Genomic DNA, 22,724 nt, shown 5'->3' with positions numbered 1-22,724 from the left:
ATCCAAATTGTGTAACAAACGTTCTTTAGGAGGAGGATTAGGACACAGAGAGGGAACAACAATTTCCTGATTGATATTTCAATTAGGAAGGAAACCTAACTTAGTACGAAGAACCACCATATCGGCATGAAAAATAAGATAAGGGGAATCACATTGCAGAGCTGAGAGTTCTGAGACTCTTCGAGCAGAAGAGATAGCAACAAGAAACAAAACCTTCCAAGATAACTTAGACAATTTAATGTATATGGAATGCAACGGTTTAAACGGAGCCAGCTGTAAAACTTAAAGAACAAGGTTAAGGCTCCAAGGAGGAGCAACTGACTGATTTGATCAAGGCCTGACAAAAAAATTGCACATCTGGCACATCCGTCAAACTTTTATGTAGTAAAACTGATAAAGCAGAAATCTGACCCTTCAGGGTACAACTGACAATCCCTTCTCCAGGCCTGAAGAAAAGAAAAAATTCTAGGAATACTAATTCTACTCTAAGAGTAGCGCTTGGATTCACACCAATAAAGATATTTACACTATATCTTATGGTAAATCTTTCTAGTAACAGGCTTGCGAGCCTGAATCATGGTCTCAATGACCGACTCAGAAAAAACACGCTTAGACAGAATTAAGCGTTCAAGCTCCAAGCAGTCAGCTTCAGTGAAACGAGATTTGGATGAAGGAAGAGACCCTGAATCAGGAGGTCCTTCCTCAAAGGTAGTCTTCACGGTGGGAGAGATGACAACTCCACTAGGTCTGCAAACCAGATCCTGCAAGGCCACGCAGGGGCTATTAGAATCACAGACGTCTTCTCCTGTTTGATACGAGCAATTACTTGTGGAAAGAGAGCAAACGGAGGAAACAGGTATGCCAACCTGAAAACCCAAGGAACCGCAAGAGCATCTATCAGAGCGGCCTGCAGATCTCTTGACCTGGAACCGTACCTTGGAAGCTCAGCGTTCTGACAGGACGCAATCAGATCTAACTTCGGCACCCCCCATTTGAGGACTAAGCTGGAAAACACCTCCGGATGGAGTTTCCACTCTCCGGGATGAAAAGTCTGTCTGCTCGGAAAATCCGCTTCCCAGTTGTCTACTCCTGGAATGTGGACGGCCGATAGACAGCAATTGTGGGTCTCTGCCCACTGAAGAATCCAAGTAACCTCCTTCATGGCTAAGGAACTCAGAGTTTCTCCCTGGTGATTGATGTAAGCCACAGAGGTTATGTTGTCTGACTGGAACCTGATAAACTGGGCTGAGGACAACTGAGGCCAAGCCAATAGAGCATTGTAAATTGCCCTTAACTTCAAGATGTTGATTGGAAGAGCAGACTCCTCCCGAGTCCAAAGGCCCTGAGCTTTTAACGAGTTCCAGACTGTTCCCCAGCCGGCTGGCGTCCGTGGTCATGATCACCCAGGAAGGTCTCTGAAAGCATGTTCCTGAGAAATCCAACACGGGAGAGAGTCCCTTGACGATTGATATAACTCTATTCTCTGAGCTAGATCTGCATGGTCACCATTCCATTGTCTGAGCATGCACAACTGGAGAGATCTCAAATGGAATCGAGCAAAAGGAATGATGTCCATGGAAGCCACCATCAGACCGATTAAAAATCTTCATCAATAGAGAGTCTATTATGGTCCCTAACAATACTACACTTGTAGCAGGGGAAAGGGAGCTTTTCCCAGATTCACTTTCCATTCGTGGGAACGAAAAAAAGACAACAATATCTCTGTGTGAGATTTTGCTAGTTAAAAAGATGGCGCCTGTACCAATCTGTCGTCCAGGTAGGGTGCCACAGCAATTCCACGAGAACGGATCACTGCTAACAGAGCCCCCAGAACCTTTGAAAAAAATCTGGGAGCCGTGGCTAGACCAAATGGAAGGGCCACAAACTGGAAATGTTTATCCAGAAAGGCAAATCTCAGGAATCTGTGATAGTCCCTGTGAATAGGAACATGAAGATATGCATCATTTAGGTCTATGGTTGTCATGAACTGACCCTCTTGTACTTAAGGAAGAATAGAGCGTATAGTCTCCATCTTGCGAGGATGGAACTTTGAGAAACTTGTTTAGACAATTCAAGTCTAGAATAGGACGGAAATTTCCCTCTTTTTTGGGAACCACAAATAGGTTGGAGTAGAATCCGAGACCCTGTTCCTGCACTGGAACTATCACTCCCAGGGAGGAAAGATGTTGTATACATTTCAAGAACGCCTCTCTCTTTATTTGGTCTGCAGATAATCTTGAGAGAAGGAATCTGCCTCTGGCAGGAAATGTCTTGAATTTCAATTTGTAACCCTGGGATACTATGTCCACAGTTTAGGGATCTGGGACATCACGTATCTCGTATTTTGTTCCTTTCCATGAGAGAAAGGAACAAAAATTACTCTGACGTCCTTTAGGCCTATTCTTGTCTTGATGTAGAAAAACAAATTATGCTTACCTGATAATTTAATTTTCATCGTGGGGAGGAGAGTCCACGTCTTTATTAATTACTTGTGGGAATTAAGAACCTGGCCACCAGTAGGAGGCAAAGACACCCAAGCCAAAGGCTTAAATACCTCCCCCACTCCCCTCATCCCCCAGTCATTCTGCAGAGGGAACAAGGAACAGTAAAAGAAATATCAGGGTATAATTGGTGCCAGAAGAACAAAACTAAATTTAGGTCCACCTACCGGAGAAATGGGCGGAAGCCGTGGACTCCCCTACCCACGATGGAAATGAAATTATCAGGTAAGCATAATTTATGTTTTCCATCTAAAGGAGAGTAGAGTCCACGGCTTCATTCATTACTTGTGGGAAACAAATACCCAAGCTCTAGGGGACACTGAATGAACAAATGGGAGGGTAAAAGGGAGGTGGACCCTATCCTGAGGGCACCACAGCCTGCAAAACCTTTCTCCTAAAAACTGCCTCTGACAAAGCAAAAACGTCAAATTTATAAAACTTTGTAAAAGTATGTAAGGAGGACCAGGTAGCCACCTTACACATCTGCTCCATAGAGGCCTCATTCTTGAAGGCCCAAGAAGAAGCCACAGCTCTAGTTGAATGAGCCGTGATCCTCTGAGAAGGTTTATGTCTTTGAAGGCCCAAGAAGAAGCCACAGCTCTAGTTGAATGACCCGTGATCCTCTGAGAAGGTTTATGTCCTGCAGTCTTGTAAGCCAAGCGAATCATGCTCCGAAACTAAAAGGACAAAAAAATGGAAGAGGCTTCCTACCCCCTGCGTCTTCCTGTGACGAAAGGCAAAGAATGACTGGGGGATGAGGGGAGTGGGGGAGGTATTTAAGCCTTTGGCTGGGGTGTCTTTACCTCCTCCTGGTGGCCAGGTTCTTAATTCCTACAAGTAATGAATGAAGCCATGGACTCTCCTCTCCTTTAGATGGAAAGACCCTTTTCCACCCGTTATATAAGAGATAATTTCTGCCAAACCGGGTGCAAACAAGGTTTTGCCCTTGTAAGGAATCGCCAGAAGCTAGAAGTTTTAGCTCCAAGTCTAACAACCTGTAAAATGGCATCTGCAATAAAGGAATTGGCCAACTTAAAGGGACACTCAGGTCAAATTAAATTTCATGATTCAGATACAGCATGTAATTTTAAACAACTTTCCAATTTACTTCCATTAAAAAAATGTGTCTTTTATATTTACACTTTTTGAGTCACTAGCTCCTACTGAGCATGTGCAAGAATTCACAGACTATACCGATATGCATTTGTGATTGGCCGATTGCTATAACATGGTACAGGGGGAGTGGAAATATACATAACTGAAATTTGTTAGAAAAAAAATCTACTACTCTTTTGAAATTCAAAGTAAATGCTATTGTAGTGTCTTGTTATCTTGAATTTGTTGATTGTGCAAATCCACTGTGTTTAATGGTCCTTTAAGAGCTTTAATCCTATTTTGAATTTCATCTAAGGAATTCTCTACTTGAAGAGAATCAGACAAGGCGTCAAACCAATAAGATGCCGCACTAGTCACGGTTGCAATACATACTGCAGGTTGCCATTGGAGACCTTGATGAACATAAATCTTTTTCAAATAAGCCACCAGCTTCTTGTCCATTGGATCCTTAAAAGAGCAGCTATCCTCAATAGGAATAGAGGTTCTCTTAGCCAGAGTGGAAATAGCCCCTTCAACTTTGAGTACAGTATACCAAGGGTCTTTAACGAAGTCCTCGACAGGAAACATTTTCTTTAAAAAAAAAAAAAAAAACACCCCTGTTTTTCCCATTCCTGTGAGATAATCTCCCTAGCATGGTCCAGCACAGGAAAAACCTCCGAAGTGGCAGGTTCATCAAATAAACTATTAAGTTTACTAGATTTCTTAGGAGTGGCAACGACAGGGGTATAGGAGTCATCTAAAGTAGCTAAAACCTCCTTTAAAGGGACAGTCTACCATAGAATTGTTATTGTTTTAAAATATAGATAATCCCTTTATTACCCATTCCCCAGTTTTGCATAACCAACACAGTTATATTAATATACTTGTTACCTCTGTGATTGCCTTGTATCTAGGAACCTTCTTCCAGCCCCCTGATCACATGACTGTGACTGTTTATTATCTATTGTCTTAAATTTAGCATTGTTTTGTGATAAATCTTAAAAAAAACCCTGTGCCTGAACACAGTGTTATCTATATGGCCCACGTGTACTTTCAGTCTCTTTGTGTTGAAAAGAGATTTAAAAAGCATGTGATAAGAGGCAGCCCTCAAAGGCTTAGAAATTAGCATACGAGTCTACCTATGTTTAGTTTAAACTAAGAATACCAAGAGAAAAAAGCAAATTTGATGATAAAAGTAAATTGGAAAGTTGATTAAAATTAAAAGTCCTATCTGAATAATGAAAGATTAATTTATACTAGACTGTCCCTTTAACAATACACAAAGGTGTTCAAGCTTAAATCTGAAGAATACCACCTCAGTCTCAGAAGAAGGAAATATACTGTCCGAATCTGAGATTTCACCCTCAGAAAGTCCAGATGTATCTTCCTCATCAGACTTATGAGAAAGGGCAACTTGGGAAGCAGAACTGAGGACAGGAACCTCACTTTCTGAATTTCTAGATTTCTTCTTGCGTTTTCCCTGTAATCTGGGAATGGCATCTAATGCTGCAGATACCGTTGAAGATACCTGGGCAGCAATTTCTTCTTTTAAATAAACTCCACTAGGAGTTATAGAGGAACCACAGGGTACTGCATGTGACACAATTGAGGCTTGGGACGTAGCAGGAGAAAGCTGAGGTATTATTTTAACAGCATCATCCTGAGACACATTAGGCTCAAAAGTGTTACCTTTATTTTGCAAGGTTTTCTTGACACATGAAGAACAAAATTGCATAGGAGCTGCAATTTGTGCATCTAAACATAATAAGCATGAATTCATGAGAGCAGGCTCTTGCTCCATATCAGACATGTTGTGAATCAGTAAATAAACTTGTACAGATAAATTTCAAAGATTTTAATAATCAATTTAAATAAGCCAAGGAAAAAAATTCACTTTAAATATTTTTCCAAATTAGGATCGATCCCCAGCTAAAATTATATGAGAAAAGTTACGAAAAAACATTTAACAAACAACTTTTTCCTCAGAAACGTTATGAAGTAAAGTCGGTCATGTGACCGCAACTGCCAAGCTCAAATTACTGCTGCGACACAGAGAGGCACTAAAAATAGCTTCCTGGTACACCGACTACCAGAAATAACCGTTTTTTCAAACCAGACAGTTTAAAATGTTGCATCGGTTTATTTTAAAGCAAAGGGGAAATAGAAACTTCAGCCCTACTTTCAGTTTAAACTTGTATTGTTTTATTAAGTAAATATGTGTCAGAAAATAAAACCTAATAAAAATATTTTACCCCTTCTTTTTAAAAGAGTTTAAATGTTAGTCTCACACATGCTACAGTGCCTGCTTCATGTCCCAGTGTAACCCATACAGCAGGATTATCTATGTCCCAATAAAAAAGCAGTGTCTTTTAATTTGTTAAGTGCATGGTCTCCCCAACTGGAAGAAAAACATAATTTATGTAAGAACTTACCTGATAAATTCATTTCTTTCATATTAGCAAGAGTCCATGAGCTAGTGATGTATGGGATATACATTCCTACCAGGAGGGGCAAAGTTTCCCAAACCTCAAAATGCCTATAAATACACCCCTCACCACACCCACAATTCAGTTTAACGAATAGCCAAGAAGTGGGGTGATAAAAAAGTGCGAAAGCATATAAAATAAGGAATTGGAATAATTGTGCTTTATACAACAAAATCATAACCACCACAAAAAAAAAGGGCGGGCCTCATGGACTCTTGCTAATATGAAAGAAATGAATTTATCAGGTAAGTTCTTACATAAATTATGTTTTCTTTCATGTAATTAGCAAGAGTCCATGAGCTAGTGACGTATGGGATAATGACTACCCAAGATGTGGATCTTTCCACACAAGAGTCACTAGAGAGGGAGGGATAAAATAAAGACAGCCAATTCCTGCTGAAAATAATCCACACCCAAAATAAAGTTTAACGAAAAACATAAGCAGAAGATTCAAACTGAAACCGCTGCCTGAAGTACTTTTCTACCAAAAACTGCTTCAGAAGAAGAAAATACATCAAAATGGTAGAATTTAGTAAAAGTATGCAAAGAGGACCAAGTTGCTGCTTTGCAGATCTGGTCAACCGAAGCTTCATTCTTAAACGCCCAGGAAGTAGAAACTGACCTAGTAGAATGAGCTGTAATCCTATGAGGCGGAGTTTTACCCGACTCAACATAGGCAAGATGAATTAAAGATTTCAACCAAGATGCCAAAGAAATGGTAGAAGCTTTCTGGCCTTTTCTAGAACCGGAAAAGATAACAAATAGACTAGAAGTCTTACGGAAAGATTTCGTAGCTTCAACATAATATTTCAAAGCTCTAACAACATCCAAAGAATGCAACGATTTCTCCTTAGAATTCTTAGGATTAGGACATAATGAAGGAACCACAATTTCCCTACTAATGTTGTTGGAATTCACAACTTTAGGTAAAAAATTCAAAAGAAGTTCGCAACACCGCCTTATCCTGATGAAAAATCAGAAAAGGAGACTCACAAGAAAGAGCAGATAATTCAGAAACTCTTCTAGCAGAAGAGATGGCCAAAAAGGAACAAAACTTTCCAAGAAAGTAATTTAATGTCCAATGAATGCATAGGTTCAAACGGAGAAGCTTGAAGAGCTCCCAGAACCAAATTCAAACTCCAAGGAGGAGAAATTGACTTAATGACAGGTTTTATACGTACCAAAGCTTGTACAAAACAATGAATATCAGGAAGAATAGCAATCTTTCTATGAAAAAGAACTGAAAGAGCAGAGATTTGTCCTTTCAAAGAACTTGCGGACAAACCCTTATCTAAACCATCCTGAAGAAACTGTAAAATTCTCGGTATTCTAAAAGAATGCCAAGAAAATGATGAGAAAGACACCAAGAAATATAAGTCTTCCAGACTCTATAATATATCTCTCGAGATACAGATTTACGAGCCTGTAACATAGTAGTAATGACAGAGTCAGAGAAACCTCTTTGACCAAGAATCAAGCGTTCAATCTCCATACCTTTAAATTGAAGGATTTCAGATCCTGATGGAAAAAGGGACCTTGTGACAGAAGGTCTGGTCTTAACGGAAGAGTCCACGGTTGGCAGGAGGCCATCCGGACAAGATCCGCATACCAAAACCTGTGAGGCCATGCCGGAGCTACCAGCAGAACAAACGAGCATTCCTTCAGAATCTTGGAGATTACTCTTGGAAGAAGAACTAGAGGCGGAAAGATATAGGCAGGATGATACTTCCAAGGAAGTGATAATGCATCCACTGCCTCCGCCTGAGGATCCCGGGATCTGGACAGATACCTGGGAAGTTTCTTGTTTAGATGGGACGCCATCAGATCTATTTCTGGAAGTTCCCACATTTGAACAATCTGAAGAAATACCTCTGGGTGAAGAGACCATTCGCCCGGATGCAACGTTTGGCGACTGAGATAATCCGCTTCCCAATTGTCTATACCTGGGATATGAACCGCAGAGATTAGACAGGAGCTGGATTCCGCCCAAACCAAAATTCGAGATACTTCTTTCATAGCCAGAGGACTGTGAGTCCCTCCTTGATGATTGATGTATGCCACAGTTGTGACATTGTCTGTCTGAAAACAAATGAACGATTCTCTCTTCAGAAGAGGCCAAAACTGAAGAGCTCTGAAAATTGCACGGAGTTCCAAAATATTGATCGGAAATCTCACCTCCTGAGATTCCCAAACTCCTTGTGCTGTCAGAGATCCCCACACAGCTCCCCAACCCGAGAGACTTGCATCTGTTGAAATTACAGTCCAGGTCGGAAGCACAAAAGAAGCCCCCCTGAATTAAACGATGGTGATCTGTCCACCATGTTAGAGAGTGTCGAACAATCGGTTTTAAAGATATTGTTTGAGATATCTTCGTGTAATCCTTGCACCATTGCTTCAGCATACAGAGCTGAAGAGGTCGCATGTGAAAAACCGAGCAAAGGGGATCGCGTCCGATGCAGCAGTCATAAGACCTAGAATTTCCATGCATAAGGCTACCGAAGGGAATGATTGTGACTGAAGGTTTCGGCAAGCTGCAATCAATTTTTAGACGTCTCTTGTCTGTTAAAGACAGAGTCATGGATACTGAATCCATCTGGAAACCCAGAAAGGTTACCCTTGTCTGAGGAATCAAAGAACTTTTTGGTAAATTGATCCTCCAACCATGATCTTGAAGAAACAACACAAGTCGATTCGTATGAGATTCTGCTAAATGTAAAGACTGAGCAAGTACCAAGATATCGTCCAAATAAGGAAATACCACAATACCCTGTTCTCTGATTACAGACAGAAGGGCACCGAGAACCTTTGAAAAAATTCTTGGAGCTGTCGCTAGGCCAAACGGCAGAGCCACAAACTGGTAATGCTTGTCCAGAAAAGAGAATCTCAGGAACTGATAATGATCTGGATGAATCGGAATATGCAGATATGCATCCTGTAAATCTATTGTGGACATATAATTCCCTTGCTGAACAAAAGGCAAGATAGTCCTTACAGTTACCATTTTGAACGTTGGTATTCGTACATAACGATTCAATATTTTTAGATCCAGAACTGGTCTGAAGGAGTTCTCCTTCTTTGGTACAATGAAGAGATTTGAATAAAACCCCATCCCCTGTTCCAGAACTGGAACTGGCATAATTACTCCAGTCAACTCTAGATCTGAAACACATTTCAGAAATGCTTGAGCTTTTACTGGATTTACTGGGACACGGGAAAGAAAAAATCTCTTTGCAGGAGGTCTCATCTTGAAACCAATCCTGTACCCTTCCGAAACAATGTTCTGAATCCAAGAAGATTGTGAACAGAATTGATCCAAATTTCTTTGAAAAAACGTAACCTGCCCCCTACCAGCTGAGCTGGAATGAGGGCCGCACCTTCATGTGGACTTAGAAGCAGGCTTTGCCTTTCTAGCTGGCTTGGATTTATTCCAGACTGGAGATGGTTTCCAAACTGAAACTGCTCCTGAGGATGAAGGATCAGGCTTTGTTCTTTGTTGAAACGAAAGGAACGAAAAACGATTATTAGCCCTACTTTTACCTTTAGATTTTTTATCCTGTGGTAAAAAAGTTCCTTTCCCACCAGTAACAGTTGAAATGATGGAATCCAACTGAGAACCAAATAATTTGTTACCCTGGAAAGAAATAGAAAGTAAAGTTGATTTAGAAGCCATATCAGCATTCCAAGTTTTAAGCCATAAAGCTCTTCTAGCTAAAATAGCTAGAGACATAAACCTGACATCAACTCTGATAATATCAAAAATGGCATCACAGATAAAATTATTAGCATGCTGTAGAAGAATAATAATATCATGAGAATCACGATGTGTTACTTGTTGCGCTAAAGTTTCCAACCAAAAAGTTGAAGCTGCAGCAACATCAGCCAAAGATATAGCAGGTCTAAGAAGATTACCTGAACACAGATAAGCTTTTCTTAGAAAGGACTCAATTTTCCTATCTAGAGGATCCTTAAACGAAGTACCATCTGACGTAGGAATAGTAGTACGTTTAGCAAGGGTAGAAATAGCCTGTAATGATTAATCCCCTAATTTGAGAAAAAAGAAGATAAAGGTAGATAAGGACCACAGCTGCAGGTTAAATTTTTATGTGTTGGATGGGTGATGGAGAGCACTTCCACATAGGTGAATAGGAATGTGGTAATTGTGGTGTCTCTACAATCCCCTTTCAGATAATATGCGGTAATGCTGTTTTACTTCTGAGATGGGAGAATATTACTTCTTTGCACAGGGTAAAAAACAGCGTAACCAATAATTGAGTGAATGTTAATGATATCATAAAGCCCTAGTTCTTGCAAGAAAAATAGTTAATATGCCCAGCTTTGTAGAATTCCTAACTAAGCTAGGAGAGATTGCTTTGTGTATAAGTATTTAAACTAATAAATATCAACAGTAGGTAATTTGTCTCATCTAGTATCCAGTAACAACAGATTGAAAAACATATGTTTGAATGATTCTCATAATCACAATTATTATTCCAGATGAGGTCCGGTATGACTCCTAAGTATCAGTTTGTATGGTCGCTTACCGGTAAGGATGAAGTTTGCTTAGTGGAGTAAAGTCCAGTTCAAAGTAGCAAAGTTGTCTGCAGCTAGATGCGGCTAACAGTTAAGCAGAGAGTCGATGTCGAGTGCACTTCCGGTGGCGTGTGACGTCACACGATAGATGCTGGGAGCCGTAGTTCAGAAAGATTCCAAATCAGAGTCTGTCTTGGAGCTTGAGTGCAGTTGCTCAGAGTAAGCGGCACAAATACCAAGCAATTAGATAAGGGTGAGTTCATTATTTATAGGAAGTGGTTGTGTCGATATAGGTGCAAGAGCAAAAGGAAACAAAGGATACTCAAAGAACAAGGCCATTCACAGAAATATGACAGGATCCCCCCCCAAATGATCAACTCCGGGGATCAGGAGCAGGACGGTCAGGATGACGGCTATGAAATTGGGCAAGGAGTCGAGGAGCTGAGAGGTTATCAGCTGGTTCCCAAGAATCTTCCGAGTCGGGGTAACCCTTCCAATGTATCAAATACTGTAGAGAGCCTCTGAGGAGGCGAGAGGTCAAGGATACTGTGGACCTCATATCGTCGGAGGTAGAGGTAACGAAGGTAGATGAGGATCCTGCATAGAATGGTGACGGAGAGTACGATAGGGTTTCAGGAGAGAAACATGGAAGGTAGGATGAGTTTTCATCTGGGATGGTAAGGTCAAGGTGACAGCGTTCTCATTCACTATTCTAGCAATGGGAAATGGTCCTATATAAGTAGAAGAAAGCTTCCTGGAAGGGAAAGGTAGACGAAGGTTACGAGTAGAAAGCCAAACGTAATCACCGATCCGATATCCTGGGGATGGTGTATGTCTTTTATCATAGTGGCGTTTGTATGTTTCTTTGGCAAGCTTATATTTTCAGTTGTTAATGAAAAAGCATCCGAAATCGTGTTTACCAGTTCATTCACCACTGGACAGCGTGTTTTGGTTAGAATTCTGCCAATGAAAAGTGGGATGGAATCCATAGTTGATAAAAAATGGTGAAGCTTTGGTGGAACTGTGGTAGGTGTTGTTGAAAGCAAATTCAGCAGGAGGTAGGAGGTCTACCCAATTATCCTGTCGAGCTGAAATGAAACAGCGCAGGTATTGCTCAATCCATTGATTAGTCCTTTCTGTTTGACCATTGTCTGTGGGTGAAATGAAGTACTGAGGCGGCTGGTGATACGGAGAGTGCGGCATAATTCTTTCCATAGTCTGCTGGTGAATTGAGTCCCTCTATCAGAAGTAATGGTCGTTGAGAAGTCCATGGAGTTTGAAGACATGAGAGAGGAGCAGAGTGACGGTCTCAAGTTGTAGTAGTTAGTTTATGGTAGGGTATAAAATGAGCCATTTTACTAAATAGATCCACAACTACTAGAATAGTGTTCTGTTTATTAGAAATTGGTAGATCGACGATGAAATCAATGGCAATATCTGACCAAGGACGTTCCGGAGTGGGTAGAGGTATCAATTTCCCTGTAGCTGAGGTCCTAGAGGATTTAGAGACAGCACAAACCTTACAAGTCTTTACATAATTTGCTGTATCCGATGAAAGTTTAGGCCACCAGAAAAAAACGAGAGAGAAGTTCTTGAGTCTTGTTGATGCCTGGATGCCCACCAAGTAGTGAATCATGAAGCGTGTTCAAGACTTGTTCTCTAAGGACAGGGGGTACGTAAACCTTGTCATGATGATGATATAATCCATCGGGATATTGGTTCAGGACAGATTTAGGTAGGGTGGCATCTTTCATTTGTTCATCTCTGAAGAGCTTAGTATGGGTTACAGAGAGTCCTAAAAAATGTTCAGGAGGGATTAGAGGAGATTCTTCATGATGGATAGGAGGTTGAGGAAATTGGTGAGAAAGAGCATCGGCCTTTTTATTTTTTGAAGCAGGTCTATACGTGATGAGATAATTAAAACGGGCAAGGAATAAATTCCAACGTACCTGTCGTGCAGAGAGAGTCCTATTGCTTTTGAGGTACTCCAAATTTTTGTGATCAGTATATATCAAGATTGGTATTTCAGTACCTTCGAGTAAGTGTCTCCAATGTTCCAATGAAGCCTTAATTGCCAGTAGTTCCTTATCTCCTATCGGATAGTTTAATTCAGGAGAGGTCATAACCCTGGAATAGAAGGCAACTGGATGTAAGGGTTCGGAACTAGTTTGTCTTTGGGACAATATAGCTCCAAGTGCATAATTTGAGGCGTCTACCTCAAGGATAAACTGGAGTTTGGGATTGGGAAATCGTAAAATTGGAGCTGAAGTAAATGCAGCTTTTAAGAAGTCAAAGATTTGTTGTAATTGTTCATTCCATATGAAACCTTCCCTCCTTTTTGGTTGAGGTTGGTTAGTGGTCTGGTTAGGGCAAGCAAAATCTTTTATAAATTTGCGATAGAAATTGGCAAAGCCCATAAACCTCTGGACATCCCTCTTAGTTGTCGGAGCTGGCCATTTGAGAAATGGCTGATACCTTATTACCTTCCATTTGTATTCCATCTGGGGTGATTTCATAACCTAAGAAATTGATACTTTTTTGAGTGAAAAATACACTTTTCTAACTTCACATAGAGGGAATTTTCTCTAAGGCGTGTTAAGACAATTTTGACGTGTTTTATATGCTCCTTGAGAGTGGGAGAATATATCAAAATGTCATCAAGGTAAATTACTACGAAAAGATCTAGTAAGTCTCTGAAGTATATCATTGATAAAATATTGAAATGTGGCAGGGGCATTACACAGACCAAAAGGCATTACTGTGTATTCATATAAACCGTAGCGAGTACGGAAAGCTGTTAGCCATTCATGTCCTGATTTGATTCTAACTAAATTATAGGCTCCTCTGAGGTCTAATTTCGTGTAGAAAGAAGCATCTTTCAATCTATCTATTAGTTGAGGAATTAAGGGTAGAGGGTACCTGTTTTTTATGGTACGTTTATTTAATTCTCTGTAGTCGATGATAGGTCTGAGAGATTGGTCTTTGTTTCTAACAAAGAATATGCCCGCACCAGCAGGAGAGGTAGAGGGACGTATGAAACCCTTTTCTAAGTTTTCTTTTAAGTAAGTCTTGAGATGTTGTAGTTCAGAATCAGACAGGGGAAATATATGGCCATAGGGTATATCTACACCTGGTAGTAGGTCTATGGGACAGTCATATGTCCTATGGGGTGGTAGAACCTCTGAGTCCTTTTTACTAAAAACGTCAGTGAATTGGATATATTCTTGGGGTACAGTGACAGGTTCAGTGAGAAGCAACTGTTCATGGTATAGGCAATTGTCTTTACAATAGGAGGAATCAAATGAAACGGTAGATTTAGACCAAACAATAGTGGGATCATGTTTTTTGAACCACTGAATCCCTAAAATCACAGGGAAAAGGGGTGAAGGTATTACATCAAAAGAGGCAAATTCTGTATGATGTGTATCAGTGGTTATGCGTAGTGGAATGGTATGATGTGTTATTTGGACCAGTGGAAATTTCTTTACCATCTACAAAACGAAGGAGACTTGGTTTTAACTTTTTAAGTAACGGTATTTTATTTAAGTGTACATAGTCAAAGTCAATGTAATTGTGGCTGGCACCAGAATCAAGTATTGCCTGGGTCTGCAGTCGCTGATGTTCCCACTGCAACAGAATAGGTAGAGAGCAATGGTTAGTTGGTGAGTGTTTTAAGGACAAACATATTTGTACCAATCCTATGCTTACCATTCTTGCGTTGCAATTGGGTACAATCTCTGATGGTATGGTCTAATCCGCCACAGTACATGCATAAGTCGTTAGCCTTACGCCTGAGTTTTTCCTGTGGGGTTAAAGGTCCTCTTATAAAACCAAGTTCCATTGGCACAGATGATGACTTGGTGATAGCTTTGGATGGCAGAATGGGAGTGTGGTAGACTTGTGGGTGTTTCTGTACTGTGTCTGGGTAACGTCTTTCAGATCGTCGTTCTCTAATACGTCTATCTAAGGTTATGGATAGGTCTATAAGTTTGTCAAGGGTGTCAGGTAATGGTTGTCTAGCAAGTTCGTCTTTAAGGCTGTCAGACAAGCCCAGGCGAAATTGATTTCTCAAGGACAAGTCATTCCAGAGAGTATCAGCTGCGTATTTTTTAAAATCTGTTATATAATCCTCGACTTGTCTTTTGTTTTGGCGTAGAGAACGCATAGCAGTTTCAGCTGAGAGCTGTTTAAATGGGTCGTCATAGAGTTTGTGCCATAGCTTTAAAGAATTGTTCAAGTGAAAAGAGAATTGGGTCATCAGTCTCAAGAAAAAATTAGCCCATATGCGTGGTTCTCCCCGTAAATAAGAAATAGTGGTCAAGACTTTTAAGTGGTCATTGGGGTAAGTTTTCGGTTTTAACTGGAAGTATAGGTAACAGGAATTTTTAAATTCTCTAAATTCATTGCGGTTACCTGAAAAAGGTTGAGGAGGATTGGGCTGTGGTTCATGGGTACTTAATGTAACCTTTAATGTGTCAATTTTGTCATTAATGTACTGTTTAAGAGAGGTGTTCTCAGTTTGTAAGGCAGTCATTCCTTTTGTTAAATTTTCTACAGTCAGTGTGAGTGCCTCCACATGGCTGATTAATCCTGCTGGGTCCATATTCAAGGCTTGGTATTAGTGTAATGATTAATCCCCTAATTTGAGAGAAAAGAAGATAAAGGTAGATAAGGACCACAGCTGCAGGTTAAATTTTTATGTGTTGGATGGGTGATGGAGAGCACTTCCACATAGGTGAATAGGAATGTGGTAATTGTGGTGTCTCTACAATCCCCTTTCAGATAATATGCGGTAATGCTGTTTTACTTCTGAGATGGGAGAATATTACTTCTTTGCACAGGGTAAAAACAGCGTAACCAATAATTGAGTGAATGTTAATGATATCATAAAGCCCTAGTTCTTGCAAGAAAAATAGTTAATATGCCAGCTTTGTAGAATTCCTAACTAAGCTAGGAGAGATTGCTTTGTGTATAAGTATTTAACTAATAAATATCAACAGTAGGTAATTTGTCTCATCTAGTATCCAGTAACAACAGATTGAAAAACATATGTTTGAATGATTCTCATAATCACAATTATTATTCCAGATGAGGTCCGGTATGACTCCTAAGTATCAGTTTGTATGGTCGCTTACCGGTAAGGATGAAGTTTGCTTAGTGGAGTAAAGTCCAGTTCAAAGTAGCAAAGTTGTCTGCAGCTAGATGCGGCTAACAGTTAAGCAGAGAGTCGATGTCGAGTGCACTTCCGGTGGCGTGTGACGTCACACGATAGATGCTGGGAGCCGTAGTTCAGAAAGATTCCAAATCAGAGGTCTGTCTTGGAGCTTGAGTGCAGTTGCTCAGAGTAAGCGGCACAAATACCAAGCAATTAGATAAGGGTGAGTTCATTATTTATAGGAAGTGGTTGTGTCGATATAGGTGCAAGAGCAAAAGGAAACAAAGGATACTCAAAGAACAAGGCCATTCACAGAAATATGACATAGCCCCATCAACTTTAGGGATTTTGTCCCAAAATTCCAATCTGTCAGACGGCACAGGATATAAATGCTTAAAACGTTTAGAAGGAGTAAATGAATTACCCAATTTATCCCATTCTTTGGAAATTACTGCAGAAATAGCATTAGGAACAGGAAAAACTTCTGGAATAACCACAGGAGCTTTAAATACCTTATCCAAACGTTTAGAATTAGTATCAGGAGGACCCAGAATCCTCTATTTCTAAAGCAATTAGTACTTCTTTAAGTAAAGAACGAATAAATTCCATTTTAAATAATATGAAGATTTATCAGCATCAACCTCAGAGACAGAATCCTCTGAACCAGAGGAGTCATCAGAATCAGAATGATGATGTTCATTTAAAAATTCATCTGTAGGGAGAGAAGTTTTAAAAGATTTTTTTACGTTTACTAGAAGGAGAAATAACAGACATAGCCTTCTTTATGGATTCAGAAACAAAATCTCTTATATTATCAGGAACATACTGCACCTTAGATGTTGAAGGAACTGCAACAGGCAATGGTACTTTACTAAAGGAAATATTATCTGCTTTAACAAGTTTGTCATGACAATCAATACAAACAACAGCTGGCGAAATGGCTACCAAAAGTTTACAGCAGATGCACTTAGCTTTGGTAGATTCAGTACTTGACAGCGATTTTCCTGTAGTATCTTCTGACTCAGATGCAACGTGAGACATCTTGCAATATGTAAGAGAAAAAACAACATATATATAAAGCAAAATTGATCAAATTCCTTAAATGACAGTTTCAGGAATGGGAAAAAATGCCAAGAACAAGCCTCTAGCAACCAGAAGCAATAAAAAATGAGACTTAAATAATTGAGGAGACTAAAGCGACGCCCATATTATTTGGCGCCTAAATGCTTTTGGCGCCAAAAATGACGCCATATCCGGAACGCCGACATTTTTGGAGCGAAATAACGTCAAAAAATGACGTAACTTCCGGCGACACGTATGACGCCGGAAACGGAAATAGAATTTTGCGGCAAAAAAGTCCGCGCCAAAAATGACGTAATAAAAAGAGGCATTTTCAGCCCCCGCGAGCCTAATAGCCCACCGGAAGAGTCAAATTTTTGAAGGTAAGAAAAAATGAATAAATCAAAAAATGCATTATCCCAAATATGAAACTGACTGTCTGAAAATAAGGAAAGTTGAACATTCTGAGTCAAGGCAAATAAATGTTTGAATACATATATTTAGAACTTTATAAACAAAGTGCCCAACCATAGCTTGGAGTGTCAAAGAAAATAAGACTTACTTACCCCAGGACACTCATCTACATATAGCAGATAGCCAAACCAGTACTGAAACGAGAATCAGCAGAGGTAATGGTATATATAAGAAGTATATCGTCGATCTGAAAAGGGAGGTAAGAGATGAATCTCTACGACCGATAACAGAGAACCTATGAAATAGACCCCGTAGAAGGAGATCACTGCATTCTAATAGGCAATACTCTTCTCACATCCCTCTGACATTCACTGCACGCTGAGAGGAAAACCGGGCTCCAACTTGCTGCGGAGCGCATATCAACGTAGAATCTAGCACAAACTTACTTCACCACCTCCATCGGAGGCAAAGTTTGTAAAACTGAATTGTGGGTGTGGTGAGGGGTGTATTTATAGGCATTTTGAGGTTTGGGAAACTTTGCCCCTCCTGGTAGGAATGTATATCCCATACGTCACTAGCTCATGGACTCTTGCTAATTACATGAAAGAAAAGCACTTACACAGTTCTTCACAGAGACGTTTGAAAAAGAAAGAACAGAGTAGCCAACTCTGGCTTTCTAAACTAGGGCAGAAATTTTTAGGAAAATGCAGTAAGTACCTCTTTGCAAGTTCCTAACTGCCTTCAAGCCACCACTACCAGACTGCAAGGAATGATGTGGAATACGGCTATACCCCAAAACTTGCTTGTATATAAAATCAAAATTTTTCTTCAGACACCTAAACTTCACCTCCTCCATGCACCGAAGGCAAAGAGAATGACTGGGGGTTGTGGGTAAGGGAATGATACTTAACAGTTTAACTGTGGTGCTCTTTGCCTCCTCCTGCTGGTCAGGAGTGATATTCCCAATGGTAATTACTCAAGCCGCGGACTCACCATATCTTAGGAAGGAAATATCGCTACAAATCAAAACTGCTGCAAAATAACTATCTGTACAAACAGGTTCAAAAGCCATGAAAGGACATGAAGCCCCCCAAAAATATTTTGTGATTCAGTAAAAGCATGCAATTTTAAACAACTTTTTTACTTTACTTATCAAATTGTATTTGTTTTCTTGAAATCTTTTGCAAGGGCACTAGATGGCAGCACTACTTCCTGCCATGTAGTGCTCCAGACACCTACCTAGGCATCTCTTTAACAAAGAAAACCATCAGAGAAATGCAAATTTGATAATAGAAGTAAATGTAAAGCTTTTTTAAATGATATGCTTAGTCTGAACCATAAAAGAAAATGTTTGGGTGTCATATATAGTTGTCTCCATAATCTAGCGATCAATGAATATCTAAGTATGAAACATGAATATCCTAGTAGCTTCAATTTAAATGTAACTATTTTACTTAGTTTTTTTAATGTATGTTTATTTTATATGTATTGCGCATGTATTTCTGTATACAACGTGCTTTAAACCTGTTTAACAGCAATCACTTAATCAAAAAATTCCAAACAATAGCTGTCTTAAAGGGATATGAGCATACAATTAAAAAAAAAACAAGACAGTTTATATCTTACATGATAAATTCCTTTCTTTCATGGTGATAAGAGTCCATGATCCATTAGTCCTGGAAATGACCTTTCCTGCCACTAGGAGGCAAAGATTCCCAAACCTCAGAGCTCTATAAAAACCCTCCCCCTCTATAGTAATCAGTCTGACATATAGCCAAGCAACAAATGTGAGAATGAAGCAGAGCAAAACAAATAGTGGAAATGGGAAAAAAATAAAACAAAAAATAATTTCTGAAAAAATCAGGGTAGGCTCTCGTGGACTCTTACCACAACGAAAGAAAATAATTTATTAGGTAAGATATAAAAAATGTTTTTTTTTCATATAGGTAATACAAGCCTACAATCCGTTACTCCTGGGAACTAATACCCAAGCTGTACCATAGGCCACAAGTAATGAGAAAAAGGGAGGGATAAACATCCTTATACCAAAAAAACACACCCAAAGAACAGAATAATATTTTTTTTTTATTATTTCACAAATGCAATTTAAAAAGAGAAGACTGAGTTCTAGACAGAAACACCAGCCTGAATAACTTTTCTACCAAAAGCAGCTTCTAAAGAAGCAAAAACATAAAAATGGTCGAATTTAGTAAATGATTACAGAGGCCTCATTCTTGAATGCCCAGGAAATGGCCACAGAGTGAGTAGAATGAGCTGTTATATGCTTAAGAGGATATTGACCTGCTTCTACATAAACCATATTAATTGCTAAATCCAAGAGGCCAGAGCAACAGAAGATACCTTCTGCCTCTTGCGCTTACCTGGAAAATGAACAAACAAATCAGGAGACAGTCTGAAATCTTTAGTAACTTAAAGATAATATTTCCTAGGGTGCCCAAACTCCTTGAGCAAGACGCAAGCCCTATACAGCACCCCAGCCGGACAGACTTGCATCTGTCGAAATCACAATCAACAGAGGGCGAGCAAAGCTTGCTCCCTGAGAAATGTGCCAGGGAACTAACCCCTACGAAAGAGATTAACTTACGAGAGAACTAAGGAAGATAGTTTGTGATAAGTGGGAGTGATACCTGTTCCACTGACTTAGCATGCAATGCTGAAGAGGCCTCATATGAAGCCGAGCAAAAGGCACCGCGCATCTGATGCTGCCACCATCGGACCTATTTCGTACACCTGCAAGAAGCTGCTGAAGGGAAAGGCTGGGCCTGAAGATTCAGACAAGCAGACATTAACTTTAAAATCCTTGACTCTGTTAGAGACAATCTCATGAAGACTGAATCTATTTGAAATCCCAGAAAAGTCACCGTTGTCTGAGGAATCAAATAACTTTTTGGCAAATTTATATTCCAACTATGAAGCTGTAGAAATGACAACTTGTTGACATGATATTCTGCTAAAGGTATAGACGGAGCTTGAACAAAGATATAGTCCAAAAAAAGGGAAAACAGAAATCCCTTGAGACCTTATTACTGAAATCAAGGCACCCAGAACTTTTGTAAAAATTCTTGGTGCAGTGGCCAGACCGAATGTAAGAGCTACAAACTGATAATGTTTGTCCAGAAAGGCAAACTACCCTCAGGAACCTGTGATGATCCGAATGAATAGGAACATGCAGATAGGTATCCTTTAAGTCTATGGTAGACATAAAGTGACCTTGGCGAACAAAAGGAAGGATAGTCCAACAGGCCAAAAGGTTCCTTCTTTCTTGGAACTATTACAAGATTATTACTATTACAAGAGATTTGAGTAAAACCCCTTTCCCTGTTCTAAAGGAGGAACTGGGACGAAAACCCCTATAGATTCTAAATCTGAAACACACTGCAGAAAAGCCTGAGCATTCACTGTGTCCCTTGGAACCCTTGAAAGAAAAAAATCTGGGAGGCTTTGAACTGAAGCTTATTAGATACCCTTGACAATTTTCAGAGCCCAATGGTCTGAAACTGAGTGAAATCATGCATCAACCTGCCCCCTAGCAGAGATACTGAACTGGGGGCCGCATCTTCAAGCTGACTTAGAAGTAGGATTATAATTTTTGGACTGCTTGATTTTATTTGAAAAGGAGGTAATTGATTTTTGCTCCTTGTTCTGACAAAAGGAACAAAATTGACCAGAAGTTTTAAATATACTCTTAAACTTCTTATCGTGTGGAATAAACTTACTGTTGTCACCAGTAGTTGCTGAAATTATGTTGCCCAGTTCAGTCCCAAAAACATAATTTATGTAAGAACTTACCTGATAAATTCATTTCTTTCATATTAGCAAGAGTCCATGAGCTAGTGACGTATGGGATATACATTCCTACCAGGAGGGGCAAAGTTTCCCAAACCTCAAAATGCCTATAAATACACCCCTCACCACACCCACAATTCAGTTTAACGAATAGCCAAGAAGTGGGGTGATAAGAAAAAAGTGCGAAAGCATATAAAATAAGGAATTGGAATATTTGTGCTTTATACAAAAAAATCATAACCACCACAAAAAAGGGCGGGCCTCATGGACTCTTGCTAATATGAAAGAAATGAATTTATCAGGTAAGTTCTTACATAAATTATGTTTTCTTTCATGTAATTAGCAAGAGTCCATGAGCTAGTGACGTATGGGATAATGACTATCCAAGATGTGGATCTTTCCATGCAAGAGTCACTAGAGAGGGAGGGATAAAATAAAGACAGCCAATTCCTGCTGAAATAATTCCACACCCAAAATAAAGTTTAATGAAAAACATAAACAGAAGATTCAAACTGAAACCGCTGCCTGAAGTACTTTTCTACCAAAAACTGCTTCAGAAGAAGAAAATACATCAAAATGGTAGAATTTAGTAAAAGTATGCAAAGAGGACCAAGTTGCTGCTTTGCAAATCTGATCAACATAAGCTTCATTCTTAAACGCCCAGGAAGTAGAAACTGACCTAGTAGAATGAGCTGTAATCCTTTGAGGCGGAGTTTTACCGACTCGACATAGGCATGATGAATTAAAGATTTCAACCAAGACGCCAAAGAAACGGCAGAAGCTTTCTTGCCTTTTCTAGAACCGGAAAAGATAAACAAATAGACTAGAAGTCTTTCGGAAAGACTTACTAGCTTCAACATAATATTTCAAAGCTCTAACAACATCCAAAGAATGCAACGATTTCTCCTAGAATTCTTAGGATTAGGACATAATGAGGGAACCACAATTTCTCTACTAATGTTGTTGGAATTCACCAACCTTAGGTAAAAATTCAAAAGAAGTTCGCAACACCGCCTTATCCTGATGAAAAATCAGAAAAGGAGACTCACAAGAAAGAGCAGATAATTCAGAGACTCTTCTGGCAGAAGAGATCGCCAAAAGGAACAAAACTTTCTAAGAAAGTAATTTAATGTCCAATGAATGCATGGGTTCAAAAGGAGGAGCTTGAAGAGCCCCCAGAACCAAATTCAAACTCCAAGGAGGAGAAATTGACTTAATGACAGGTTTTTATACGAACCAAAGCTTGTACAAAACAATGAATATCAGGAAGATTAGCAATCTTTCTCTGAAAAAGAACAGAAAGAGCAGAGATTTGTCCTTTCAAAGAACTTGCGGATAAACCTTTATCTAAACCATCCTGAAGAAACTGTAAAATTCTCGGAATTCTAAAAGAATGCCAAGAAAAATTATGAGAAAGACACCAAGAAATATAAGTCTTCCAGACTCTATAATATATCTCTCTAGATACAGATTTACGAGCCTGTAACATAGTATTAATCACAGAGTCAGAGAAACCTCTTTGACCAAGAATCAAGCGTTCAATCTCCATACCTTTAAATTTAAGGATTTGAGATCCTGATGGAAAAAAGGACCTTGCGACAGAAGGTCTGGTCTTAGCGGAAGAGTCCACGGATGGCAAGAGGCCATCCGGACAAGATCCGCATACCAAAACCTGTG

At 39.6% G+C, this 22,724-nt stretch overlaps 1 protein-coding gene across 1 annotated transcript in view; it reads right to left on the bottom strand.

The window, feature by feature from the left end:
* The window catches only part of WDR7 (WD repeat domain 7), a 1,007,279-nt gene that overhangs the window by 649,406 nt on the left and 335,149 nt on the right, over nt 1-22,724 (bottom strand).

This window comes from Bombina bombina, chromosome 2, assembly GCF_027579735.1.
Source record: "Bombina bombina isolate aBomBom1 chromosome 2, aBomBom1.pri, whole genome shotgun sequence".
Taxonomy (NCBI): Eukaryota; Metazoa; Chordata; class Amphibia; order Anura; family Bombinatoridae; genus Bombina; species Bombina bombina.
The sequence above is the reverse complement of the archived record's forward strand: the minus strand, read 5'-3'. Positions and strand labels throughout refer to the sequence as shown.